At 40.8% G+C, this 12,121-nt stretch overlaps 1 protein-coding gene across 1 annotated transcript in view; it reads right to left on the bottom strand.

Annotated features, from left to right (window-relative positions):
- Positions 1–845: 845 nt before the first annotated feature.
- MCM9 (minichromosome maintenance 9 homologous recombination repair factor) overlaps positions 846–12,121 on the bottom strand; it is a 70,682-nt gene continuing 59,406 nt past the window's right edge. Inside the window, exons 14-15 of the transcript XR_015283138.1 lie at positions 2,923–3,072; positions 846–1,409 (exon numbers count right to left, since the gene is read on the bottom strand). The gene's annotated coding sequence lies outside the window, so the exon portion shown is untranslated. The remainder of the gene's footprint in view (positions 1,410–2,922; positions 3,073–12,121) is intronic.

The raw sequence follows: 12,121 nt of genomic DNA on the forward strand, positions 1-12,121 counted from the left end.
AGCAGTGGGCTGCTATTCAACATCAATTCAGTCAGTAGTGAGGAACAGCAAAGTCTCAAACAATTTAGTGTTTCTTCACGTACTAAACTTGAATTTGACTGGGCTGATACTTTGCTGTGTGACATTTAGGTTTTGAAGTCTTAAACAAGCAAAACCTTGTGCACAGCCTGGTGACTACCACCATACAACCAGCCTACGAGTTGGACCACTTTTCAAATCACAGAATCACAGAACGTGGCCAGTTGGAAGGGACCCACAAGGATCACTGAAGTCCAACTCCTGGCCCTGCACAGGACACCCCAAGGATCATACCAAGTGCCTTTCAAACACTTCTCTGTCAGGCTTGGTGCTGTAACCATTTCCCTGGGGAGCCTGCTTCAGTGCTCAACCACCCTCTGGGTGAAGAACCTTTTTCTAATATTTAACCTAAACTTCTTAATTTCTTACTTTAAACAAGGGAAAACAAGATTCTTAGCCATTTATTAGTAGCGGTGAAAAATTTCACATGCTCACAAACATTTTAAGGTAGCTTTGGCCCAAAAAAAGATCACCATCTTTCCCTGTAGGATATAAACCTCATGAGTATTTTTAAATCTGCTCCACTTTTTTGGTCCCCAGTTCAGAGAAAATTAGGACATTCATTTATGACCTACTTTCTATTATTAGGAACAAATCAGTTTGCAGTAGTAACAGATAATAGAGTCCAAGGCCATGATAACAGGAAAGACAACATATTGACATTCATTGCAATAAAAATACGTCCACAGAAAACTTTTTTACAGCTTCTGGGAAGCAGATGGTCATTATACCATTTCAAATGAATACCAAAAAATATCAGGTAGAAGTTTGATTTTTTTCCTGCACATCAGGTTTTTTATTTGTGGTGTACAGTTTCTTCAAATCACAAGAGCAATTATATTTCTGTGGTGGGTTGACCCTGTGTGGGTGTCAGCTGTACACCAAAGCTGCTCTGTTTTGCCTGTGAGGGTATCTGGTGAGTGATCTGTCCCTGTCCTTATCCCACCCCATGAGCCTTTCTCTGTGTTGCTCTTGGGCACGTTCAGCATCTGATGGAGCCCCACTTCCAGTCCACTGTTTGTGAACTTCTGAGGCTCTCATCTGCTTCTCTCCAGAGGAGTATTTCCAGTTCATTTGCTTCCTGGGGCAGCAGGACTCTCTCCTGGCCTGAGCAGATCCATTTTGGGGTCCTCCCACAACACGTCAGCCTCTGTCTCTGCCTGTTGGAGCAAGCGCTTGCACTGAGACCTCTCGCTACCACCTTGGGACATCTTGTTGACCTCTTGCAACAATTTCCCTTCTCACAGTTTTACATTTTTCTGCAGCATCTACTCCTTCTGTAATGGCTTTGTTCAACTCACTGACACACAATTCATTCTGTCCCTGCATACCTGCAAGCAGTTACAAGAAAAAAGAAGGGGTACAGAAATTTTGACCTTTGTTTTCTTCAGTTTCTCCCAGTATGTCTGGGAAAAGCTGTCCTTCTCTTTGGCACTGCTATAAACCACTTTGGAAGTGGTGCCTTTGTTGGGGATCCAGTTGGCTGCCCTTCCCCAGGAGGAAGGGATGTGTGCCAAGGAGGGTGGCTGGGCAAGGCTGAAAACCTCCCTCTGAAACCTCTTTTATCATTGCTGAGGGGTCCAACAAGGGACATACCCATGTGACCGGCAGTCCTGAATGCAGGGACATTGCAGGAGGTGGAGAATGCTCTGCCAGAGTGCTACTCACACATCTCTCTCCCAGGGAGGAAACCACCAGGCAACAGGGGTTGAGTGATTCATGCCCTGCTTGTATATTTCAAAAATCTATCATCTTTGCCTCTCTTGAGTCATAAAATAAAATGTTAGTCACAATAACATTTTATTTGGTATAATGGTTTCTAAAAAACTTCCCTTTAAGGTCCTGAAGGGAAAATAATGCTGAGCGTTAAACGCAGACATGTTTCACAAACCTGAAATTTCCATATTGTAACCCAGGGAGCCTCTGATGTGAGCACCCTTCTCTCTGCAGCACCTTAGTTAGCAGAGGTATTTTTTCTTCACTACTAGATAAGTGAGTAGTTAACAATGTTTTACGACTGTTTTATTAATAAAAACTCTTTAACAGATTTCCCTGATTTTTGGTAAACCTACTGAGCAAGGACAAACCGACCAATTCCTGGCAGGTCTGTCTGGAACAAATGGTGGAGGCGGCTCTGTTGTCTGCAGACTTGCTGTTCCTACACAGGGAGTCTCTTTACCAGCCTGACTGAATTACAGCAGAGTGCTACCAAGGAATTTGCAGTTACAAGGAGGCTTGTAATAAAGAGAATAATGCAGAAAAATAAAAATAAAGTGACTGTTTTAAGACTATCAGTGAGCTAAGTCCACAGCACAGGCATGGCTGGGACTGTATATTTTTCAAATGCATCTAACCTAGCATTAAAAGTTGCCAGCAGCCTAATAACAGCATGACAGATATTCAGAGCCCCACACTGATGCTATTCTGTAAAATCAGGGGCAGCAATAAGAGTAAAACTCCAAGGCTACATCTGCTGTAGTAAATAAAAGAGGCTAGACACTTTTCCATAACCTGAAGCAATATTGCATGGCCTGGCACACGTACACAAATCTAAACTGCTCCCTTTTGCCTCCAGACATGACGGTCATATCTGAAAAACCCATTAGGAAAGGTCTGGGGCATCCAATCCTTTTTGTTTCCAGCAGTATTGCTAGCTGGCATGGACCAAATCTGTGCCATGGAGCACTGTAACAATTAAACAAGACACACAATTGCAGACCAGTGTCCTGGTCCTGTTCTACTTTCTAGTATGGAGACATAGCCTCTGGGTGTTCTATGGACTTCTGAAGCCTTTTAAAAGGCTCTCTGGGGCTCTCTCATGCTTTATCAGTTTTAGTTGCTTACCCTAGTGGGTCCTCAGACCTTGCCTGAAAAAACAGCAGTGCTTCACATCTCACTCATAAATAGATAAAGGAATCCTTTCATTTGGAAACATCGAGCCATGAACGATTCTTAGAGTATCACACATCAGCCACGCCAAACGACCAGAGGAACCTGTGTCAGAAAACAGAACTAATAAACATGGCTGCCTGGTCTGTGAGGGGGTTTGGAAATGAGAATGAACTGGAAGAAGTAAATGGGATAATTCTGGTGAACAGTCCCCACTGGGGATCCTGGGATATTTGTAACAACGTAGATTTGTCATAATTATCAGCTCCAGCAGAGACATCCCCCCATTCACCAGTTCCTTCCAGGGGTATTACAGGTGCATCCCCAGCTGGTTTTGCTAAACCCAGCCGTGTTTCACAAGGGACATCTTCCCTCTCTGTGATATGTGATGCTGCCTGTTGGAAAAATACATCAAAGCTGTACATATGGTTGGTTTGTTTTTGTTTTTTTATCACCATTTTGCATATTCCTATAAGCTTTAGAAAGTTATATAGAAACCAAGCAGAAAAACTGAAATATTTCTGAACTTTCAGTTTTCCATATTTCTCTAGACCAGAAATAAGTATGGATAAAACACAATTCTGTCATTCTCCCGGCGTTACTGCTAACACACAAATTGCTGACTGGACTCAAAGCTTGCTGAATTTAAGAAGAGCTTTGACACCAAGAAAATGGCCTCAGCTTCCTGGCTATTGATGTGCTCATTTTGAAAACCTCAACATCTATGAATCTGTGGGCTTCTTAGACATAGTGCTTAAAACTAGTGAGAACAATAATAGAAAAACTATGTGCCTAATTGCATTTATTAAGGGTCAGTTCAGTTTTGAATCTATCTTTTGAGTTCTGTTACAAAAAGAAGTGTACAATTCAATTAGGATTCGATGATACCAGTGCTGATGCCACAGGCACAGCCCATATTCCCTCAGGAAGGGCAGGAGCTTCTCCACTGAAAGGCCTGATGTGCATTAGTGCAATGGTTTGTGGGTTGCTGAAAGCTTTTTAAATTACATGTTTCCAGTGTAATAGGGTATGCATGGGGAAAGAAAAATGGAAACAAGAAAGTAAAATAAATCAGAAAATACTCCATCTGTAGGTGCTTGGGGTTGGAGAGCAGGCCAGGGCTGCCTACAGAGGCGTGGTGGCATTTGGAGACACGGGATCCTACTCTGTCTGTACTGTGTTTGTCACAGGCTGAGGGCAGGCCGTGGAAATGTAAGAGAAGAGGAGCCAGATCAAAAGCAGGATCTCTTCTATGTGTTTCTCCCTCAAATCCCATTCTCAGAGGGCAGGCTTGTTGGAGACACAGTGAGCTGGAAAATTGCAGTACTGGAGGTTACACAGCTGCAAATCAGGTGAAAACTAGGCAAAAAGCTCTAAACAGAAGAAAAAGTCGTCTTTTCAACAAGAGAAAACAGATGCCTAACATAACAAAAATTTACCTTTTTAACACTGATCTTGGACTGACTTGATGGTGGAAGCAGGAGAGAGGGAAAAGTTATAGAGAAAAATTATCTTAAGAACATCTTGATTTTTAAGAAAGAATATTCCTTTGGGCAGGCATGACATATGACAGAATGAATTTGAGGAGCCAATTCCTGAAATTATCCCCACTGAAAAGCACTTGAAGAGGGAATCCAGCTGTGGTTTGAGAGCAAAAGGACTTCCAGGAATTAATCTGATCTCCCAGCTTTGCCTGGGACCACGTCAGAGGGAGAGGAGCTGGGACACGAGCAGGCTTTGAGCTGAAGGTATCAAATGGAAGTTTCGCTTCTCCATTCTCTTTAAGACAAACTGACTTTGGAAAGCACCATATTTAAAAGAAATAGTTTGTGACACAACTTTAACACATTTAAAATGCACAAAAAATCAGAACCTAACTGTTTAGCAATTATTCTTTGCAGTGTGACAAATAATGTTTCAATATTTGCATGCCCAGGCATCAGTAAACATCTTGAAAAATAAGCCTAGAGCACTGAATTTACACCTAAATTAGTGGCTTGCTTTTGAGACATCTAAGGTGCCCAGCCATCATCCCGACTCCAGAGGAAGCTCTTGGAAGCAAATCAAAAAGGGTAGGGGAAGAGAGGAACAAAACAGATTGTTGGAGGCAGATCCTGCTTTCTGATATTTGGGCCCAACACAGTCACCACACAATCAGGAGCTGGTGATGGGCAGCTCCAAATTGCACAAATGGCTTCCAGATCTCTTTTTTTTTTTTTTTTTTTTTTTCTTTGTAGAGCACAGTGTGCAGAAACCAAACAGCCAAATCAAACATTTACAGCCTCCTTGTCTACAAAATGAACGCTGACACACTCTCCTGCATCTGGGTCTGCCTCAGCATGAGTGGAGCCGTGAAGGAGTGCATCATGACATTAATTCTTTGGCAGAAGGAGGTACATCAAGGGCACTGCCACACTGCTTCAGAAGGATATTCATCGCCCCCACAACTGTCTGTGTGCCCTTGTGCACAGAGAGCAGCTGATGAAGGACTGCACAGCCAGTCCTTGGGAGCTTGCTCCCATCATGTCTCACCCAAGAAAAAGAAGAAGCCCCATCAGACTGGATATTTTAGTGGTATGACATAACCAGGAGCAAAATGCCATATGTCTTCTGTCTTCATTGCAATAAAAGTTGAGGGCAGCAGACATGGCTTTTCACAAGTTCCTGATGCTTGAAAGCCTTGGGAAATTTAAGAAAATTAAAATTAAGCCAAAAGGGAAAGCTAAGCATGATTTTCTGTCCACACTTCATTTACCTGGCATTTCTGTCACTGGGCCAGTGAAGGCTGGGATCTGTTTCTCCACAGAGACAAAGGTTTATGTGCTGTGAAGAAGGTAGTGATTTTTTTTTTTTTTCATGTTAACTGAAACAAACACATTTACTTGAGAATATTTGTCAGGGCAATAGCATATGAATAGCACCTTCCACACCCCAAAAATTAGATGAATACCTGTTAGATTGGTAGCTAAACAGTACCAGAAGCAAGAAAGTGACATCAAGATCTGCAGCCATTGTTCAATGAATTTGAACAATGAGGAAGAGAGTTTAAATTTATATAATGTTCTTCATCTGGGACTAGCTGACTTGACTAACCAGAAGATGAAACACATGAAATGGAATTTATATAATGGAATAAGCTTTGCTCATTTGCTGACCTGGAAGAAGTTTCACATGGAAATTTAGGAAAATGCACATAAATAATTGCTATAATTTAATTTATTTTTTTTCTAGAGAAGCTGAACAGAAATACTTTAAATAAATTGTATGCAAAAAAAATATGCCAAATTCTGCCTTAAAATTTAACTTGCAATTAACTTAAATATATAAAAATTGTTTTAGAATATTAGGACAGTCTAAAAAATATCCTTATGCAGTGACAAATTCTGATACAATTTTAGCGTTAAGGATTGTTAAGAGAGAAAGAGAGGAATTCCTAACAGAAGGGAATGAAAATCGTCAAAGGATTTATATGTTAACAAATAGGATTCTACCAAAGATCATCTATTTCAGAGAAAAGCACCATCTGTCACCCTCATACACAAAAGGGAAAAAAAAAAGAAAAAAAAAAAAAAAGAAAAAAAAAAGGGAAAAATAAGCCGAGATTTTTGAGCTCCCTCTGCCGGAAGCAGTTACTTTTCTTGGCTTTCCCTTGGTACACCTACCACAAACACTGAAACCCACCACATTTCCAGCAATAAACTGGACATTTCACTTTACATGTGATACCAAGGGTGAAGAGCTTTCTTTCCTCTTTACACAAGAAGCTCAAATGCATGGAAGCCAGTACTGCTCACCCCACAACTGGGAAAAAACACAAGCAGGATTTAAAGATTGTATTACCAATGGGATTTCTCCTGCTGCTTTTCCTCTTTTTTTTGAACATAGGAATTCATACATACAAAGCTTCTCCCACCATAACCCTGATCCTCCTTTTTCTCTCTACCAAATCAACAGGGAATCAGTAAATTACTGTTTAAAAATATAAAAGGGCATTCTCAATAACATCGCTGCAGGAACAAAGCCTTAAAAATATTATGCCAAACACTATTACTCATGGCAGTCGTGCAGGAGAGCTGACACAGTTGTGATGAGTTCACACCTAAAACCGTATCAGTAAATGTAATTAGGCAGTGCCTCAAATGCCTGGTTTAGCTGTAGGTGCCCTGCAAGATGAACATTTTGGGATGAGAGCTTGGAGCACGTCAGAAGTGTGTCAGGTCAGGCAGGGTGCCGTTTTAAACAGCCATGGTAGAACAGGATGAAGCACACAGCGGAAGGAGATTTCTTCTTTACCAACCACAAAACGCATTTAAATGCTTTCCCCAGCGGGGTCTTTTGACAGTTTTTACCACCTTTGTCCTTTTTTCTTCCAGCCTTTTGTCTGCAGACAGGCAAGGCCGCTGGCTTCAGCTGCCCAGTGTATCAGCTGCTCTGCTCAAAGCAGCACCATTTAGCTCGGTGACTGCCTAACCAGGCTGGTGTGTGACACACCTGGCACAGCTCATTGGCAAGCCTGGGTACGCTCAGCTTCACAGGGACTTTAAAGAAACCAGTATGTTCATCATCCGAGATCCAGCATATACACACACACACATATATGCATTCTATCAATACAGAATGGATACAAACACACGGTGGAAGAGATAAGAAGGGAAAGAGTTTTCTTTGGGGGATAGGCACAGGTGGGTGCTTTCAGGGGACAGATCCAGGGTGAAAAGAGCTATGTAAAAATAAGAGTCATAAAAGCATGGAATCATAGATTGAGGTTACGAGGGCAGCACTAAAGAAAGTGAAAAATTATGTGAAAAGTGAAAAATGGGGTCACTGAGAAGGAATTAAAGGTGGGAGAGCAAAGGCAGGAAGGAGGAACAAAGGAAGAATGCCACCACATCTCACAGTCCCTTTCCTGAGAACTCCCCCCTCTCCCCCAGCATCAACCTACACAGAAAGGAACATGAAAAGTCACTTTTTTTCTCTTTTCTAGACAAGAAAAAGAGGTGTCTTATGCTTTCTAGCTTCTTGTTACTTTTCATCATTTATTCCCACAAGTACAAGCCCTCCCTTCAAATGTTGGGTTTAAACACTGAAAAGTCTGTGTGATAAATTTTGGTCATTAACACTATTCACTGCTATACTGTAGATATTGTCCAAGATGTAATGATACCAACAGGTCTAACCCACTGACAGCAGATGAACTGCTGCTACAAATTAAGAAAGAGTGGCTTAAATCAATACACTACTAAACAGACCACATTCCATTTTAATAATTACAATAGACTGCTGAATTGATAATATTTTTTTAGTGACACTGGTTCTTTGAATATAAGATCATTTCTGATAACTTCATTTAACTTTATTTAATTTGCTCTGTTCAAGATGAGTAGTAATCGGGATGTAATCTCCAGGACAGCTGTTAAAGACTAATATTTATTTCTTGGGTACAGTTACAGAGGATAGACTTACAGAAGGGTCATACCACTGCTTAAGGTTAGGGGTTAATGTTCATTAATTCTAGGAGTTTCATCCTTTTTTCCTTCCTCTCTCTCTCTCTAAGTATCAAATGCAAAAGAAATATAGAACTATTAAAACTATCACCTTGACAATCACAGAAGAATGAGCTCAAATAGTGAGAACAGGCTATATAAAGTGAGTCAGAAGAGAAAAGTGCATTTTCCCCCCTAGTACTGATTCTCCCTGGCATGCAGACCAACAATTGCTTCATGTCTTCAGGGTGCTGTTTTCACGGCTGCTGAGCTGGGTCCATTCCTGGGATCCCCTTGGATACAGCTGGTGGCTGCAGCTGCCAGCAGCTGCTTAGGCAGACTGCAGCTTGGAGCACCACAGCCCGGCAGCGAGAAAGCCCCAAGGAACAAAAGGCTGCTGTTCCCAAACAGGTGCTTTTTCCCTAACCTCCTGTTCCCATGTTCTATTTCCAACATGCAGGCATGGTTCAGAAAGTTCTATTTTGTTGCACAGCCATTTCTATTACATCTGGCTTTGGTAGGTATTTTGCTGTGCTCAATCAAATCTGTGGGTGGGGTAGCACAGGAGTCTGATCTGCCCGAGAGATCCTGAATGCTAATTGATGGACTGACTTTTAAATCCATGGAATCATAGGACTTTTTGGGTTGAAAGGGAATTTAAAGATCTAGTTCCAAGCACCCTGCCATAGACCTTCCACTAGATCAGGTTGCTAAAAGTCCCATCCAACCTGATCTTGAATCCAGGTCCCTGTATGTACGATTGTATTCTACTTTGCTGCCCCCAAAAAACTCTGGGTATTCTTCAGAGAGTCTATAGCATGGGGAGGATGCCTTATTTTCAAGTTCTGCTGGGAATGACAGCTGTGCAAACTCCTAACAGATCAACTGAGGCCTACACTGGTTATTTTTGAAAAGCCAGAAGAGGCAAACAGATACTGCCAGTTCAATGGTAGATGTTGTTGTTGTTGTCATGTGCAGGGGGTAAATTGCTGGTATTCATATTAAACAGCAACAGCTAAATTTGATTTATTTCCTATCAAGAATTCCCTTTCTGTTTTGTAGGCACCAAAAGAAAAGGGTACCTACTTGCACACTAGAGATTGCTAATAAAAATAAGGATTATACAGAAAGAGTGTGACAATAGGTGGCAAGAATCCTTTAAGGAAGTTGGTATCAGATGCTGATATATCAGCAGCTTCTGTTTGATTACAAGTCCGGGAAGACTACACAGAGTAGAAAATACTTTGGAAGAAAACAATGGAGAGTCCACACTGGACAAATTATCAGCTCACATGGAAGAGAGATGCTGTCTGCTGGCCTTTTCATTTTGGCAGGTTTATTTTCAAACCTTAAGTTCCTTAAGAAACATCCAGTTCCAAGAAGCTGAAATAATATAGAGGAAAACCATCTATTTTTATTCCAATCATTTTTGTCATCAACGCCCCAGAACTTATTGTCTGAGTAAAACTGCGTAATGCTGTCTAAAAATAAACCCATACACAATATTTAGTACCAGAAAATAAATCTCTTTCAAGCAGGAAGAACATATTAACTGCTATTCTTAGTGATTCCATCAAGCTTTTAAAACTAAACTTAGCTGGGTTTGAGTTACTTTTCCTTTCCAGTCTATTTCTCAAAAGCTCTCCTCTATTCTCACCCCATATTACCAGCCTCATCACTAGAGCATTTTGCAACCTGAGGCAACAGAGAAAGCATAAAGTTTTCACATCCCAAGATATAATGAGCTGCAGTGAAGGAAACAGGCTTCCTGTGACCTCCTCTTACAATATCATGAATGAGAAAGTTCCTAGCAGAGTCACTTTCCCCTCAATTCTCTCATCAGGCTTCAGCCATATTGGGGCAGAAAGGCTGTTTGACACAGTTAAGTGTCAAATTTACTTCCCCCAAAAGCAAAAAATGATGGTGAACATGTCAGGGACTGTATAAGAATAATCTTAAGAAGGAGTATTATTAATCAAGATCTCACTTCATGAGGGAGTGCTCTAATCCCTATGTTTCATGGGATTTCATAGTTGAATTCCTAAAAGAAGCTTGTAGTGCTGCCTTCCAGGGGTGCATCTAGATTTTTCCCAGGGAATAAAGCATATGGACTAATAAAAAGGGACAGTGCATGTTAGCATCTAAACAGGACAAAGATGGGATGCCTTTGGGGCATATTCCTAGACCCAGGACATAGAAAGTGCTCTCATGTCTTATAATTTAGACATAGCTGAAAGTACCTAAGTAACACCTGCAAATTCATGTTGCATGCACCTCAGAAATATTCTTTCACATTACTTTATTATTTATATAGTCAGTTTTTCCAAATTGCAGCCAGAATAAGCTGTCTATATACCTGCAGAATATCAGTTCTGAAATTCTATCAGTTCTTTCTTCAGCTTCTGCTTGGTCTTATGTCTTGGTTTGAAAAGACAGGTGTCTGCTAAGGAAGGCAGGAACCTCTCTTGAAACTGAAAAAATGTAACCCTCCTCTCTCTCCAAATTAATATAATCTTGAATTCCAGGGGCTCTTGGGCAAAGATATGGGAGTAGGAATAACAGTTCTTTACTAGGAAAATTAAAATAAAAATGCAGTAGTATAAAAAAAAAAAAAAAAAAGAGTCAGAATACAACCTGATACCCTGTTGGTCAAGGTATTGGTAGCAGTCCAATAAATGGTAGCTGCAGTTGTCCGGCAGTGACAGATGTGGCTCTGCTGAAGCAATGCTCCTGTAGAAGGGTGTAGTTTTCTTCTGAAGTTCCATTGGTGGTGTAGATGGGACCTGTCTTTCCTCTGGGAATCCAGTGGAGAAAGGCTGCCTGTGGTGTTCCAAGTCTCAGATTATATCTAGGTAGGAATTCTTGGCTTCTCCCCCCAGGTAGAGCATCTCACAACGGGATGACGTAATTTTATCAGTCATGCAGAGAGACTCAATGACCCATTAACAGAAGATAACCCACTGGAGGGAGGATGGGTTGTGGAAGAGATAAAGAACACCACCCCATCTGAGTTTAACAGCTGATAATAGAATAAATACTTTTGGTTACATCTTGCATTGCAACCCAAGGCATCTTATAATTGAGATGATACAATAAATACTGTAATTCTGACTGCCACTTCATTTTCTGCATGAATTTCAGCATACTGGTTTTAATTAATTTAAAACCCAGTGTCTCTGTTTCTGCACTCTCCTAGCAAATAGACATTCCAGATCCAGAAACAGACAGTTAAATTTAATAAACATGTAATGCTCATCTCCTGTACAATTTAAACTGACACCATGACCCAATAAAGCTTTTTGGCATCATGAACAGTCTCAGTTTAGGGAGGGTGGTGGTTCTGTGGCAGTAATAGGAACCAGATATAACTTGTATTGCTTGTCTGGTTTAGACATCTCAAACAGAACATTTAAGAGGCTCCAACAGTGGCAGTTTGGATGAAAAAGTAAAATCAAATTTGACTGAGAGTCTACCAGCAATATCAACCTGCGGCACCGTGAGCTCATGAAGTAATTGTTCTTATGTAGATTCCCTGATACAAGTTCAGAGTGTTAAGACTAAAAATAAAGATTATATCTGGATTTTTTTAAACATGTTTGTAAATGTGATGTTTATATTAAATACCTGAAATTTCTTAATAAACTAGATAAGGTGCTTCCTATAATTAATTA

Source organism: Cyanistes caeruleus, chromosome 2 (assembly GCF_971803275.1).
Source record: "Cyanistes caeruleus chromosome 2, bCyaCae1.hap1.1, whole genome shotgun sequence".
Classification (NCBI taxonomy): domain Eukaryota; kingdom Metazoa; phylum Chordata; class Aves; order Passeriformes; family Paridae; genus Cyanistes; species Cyanistes caeruleus.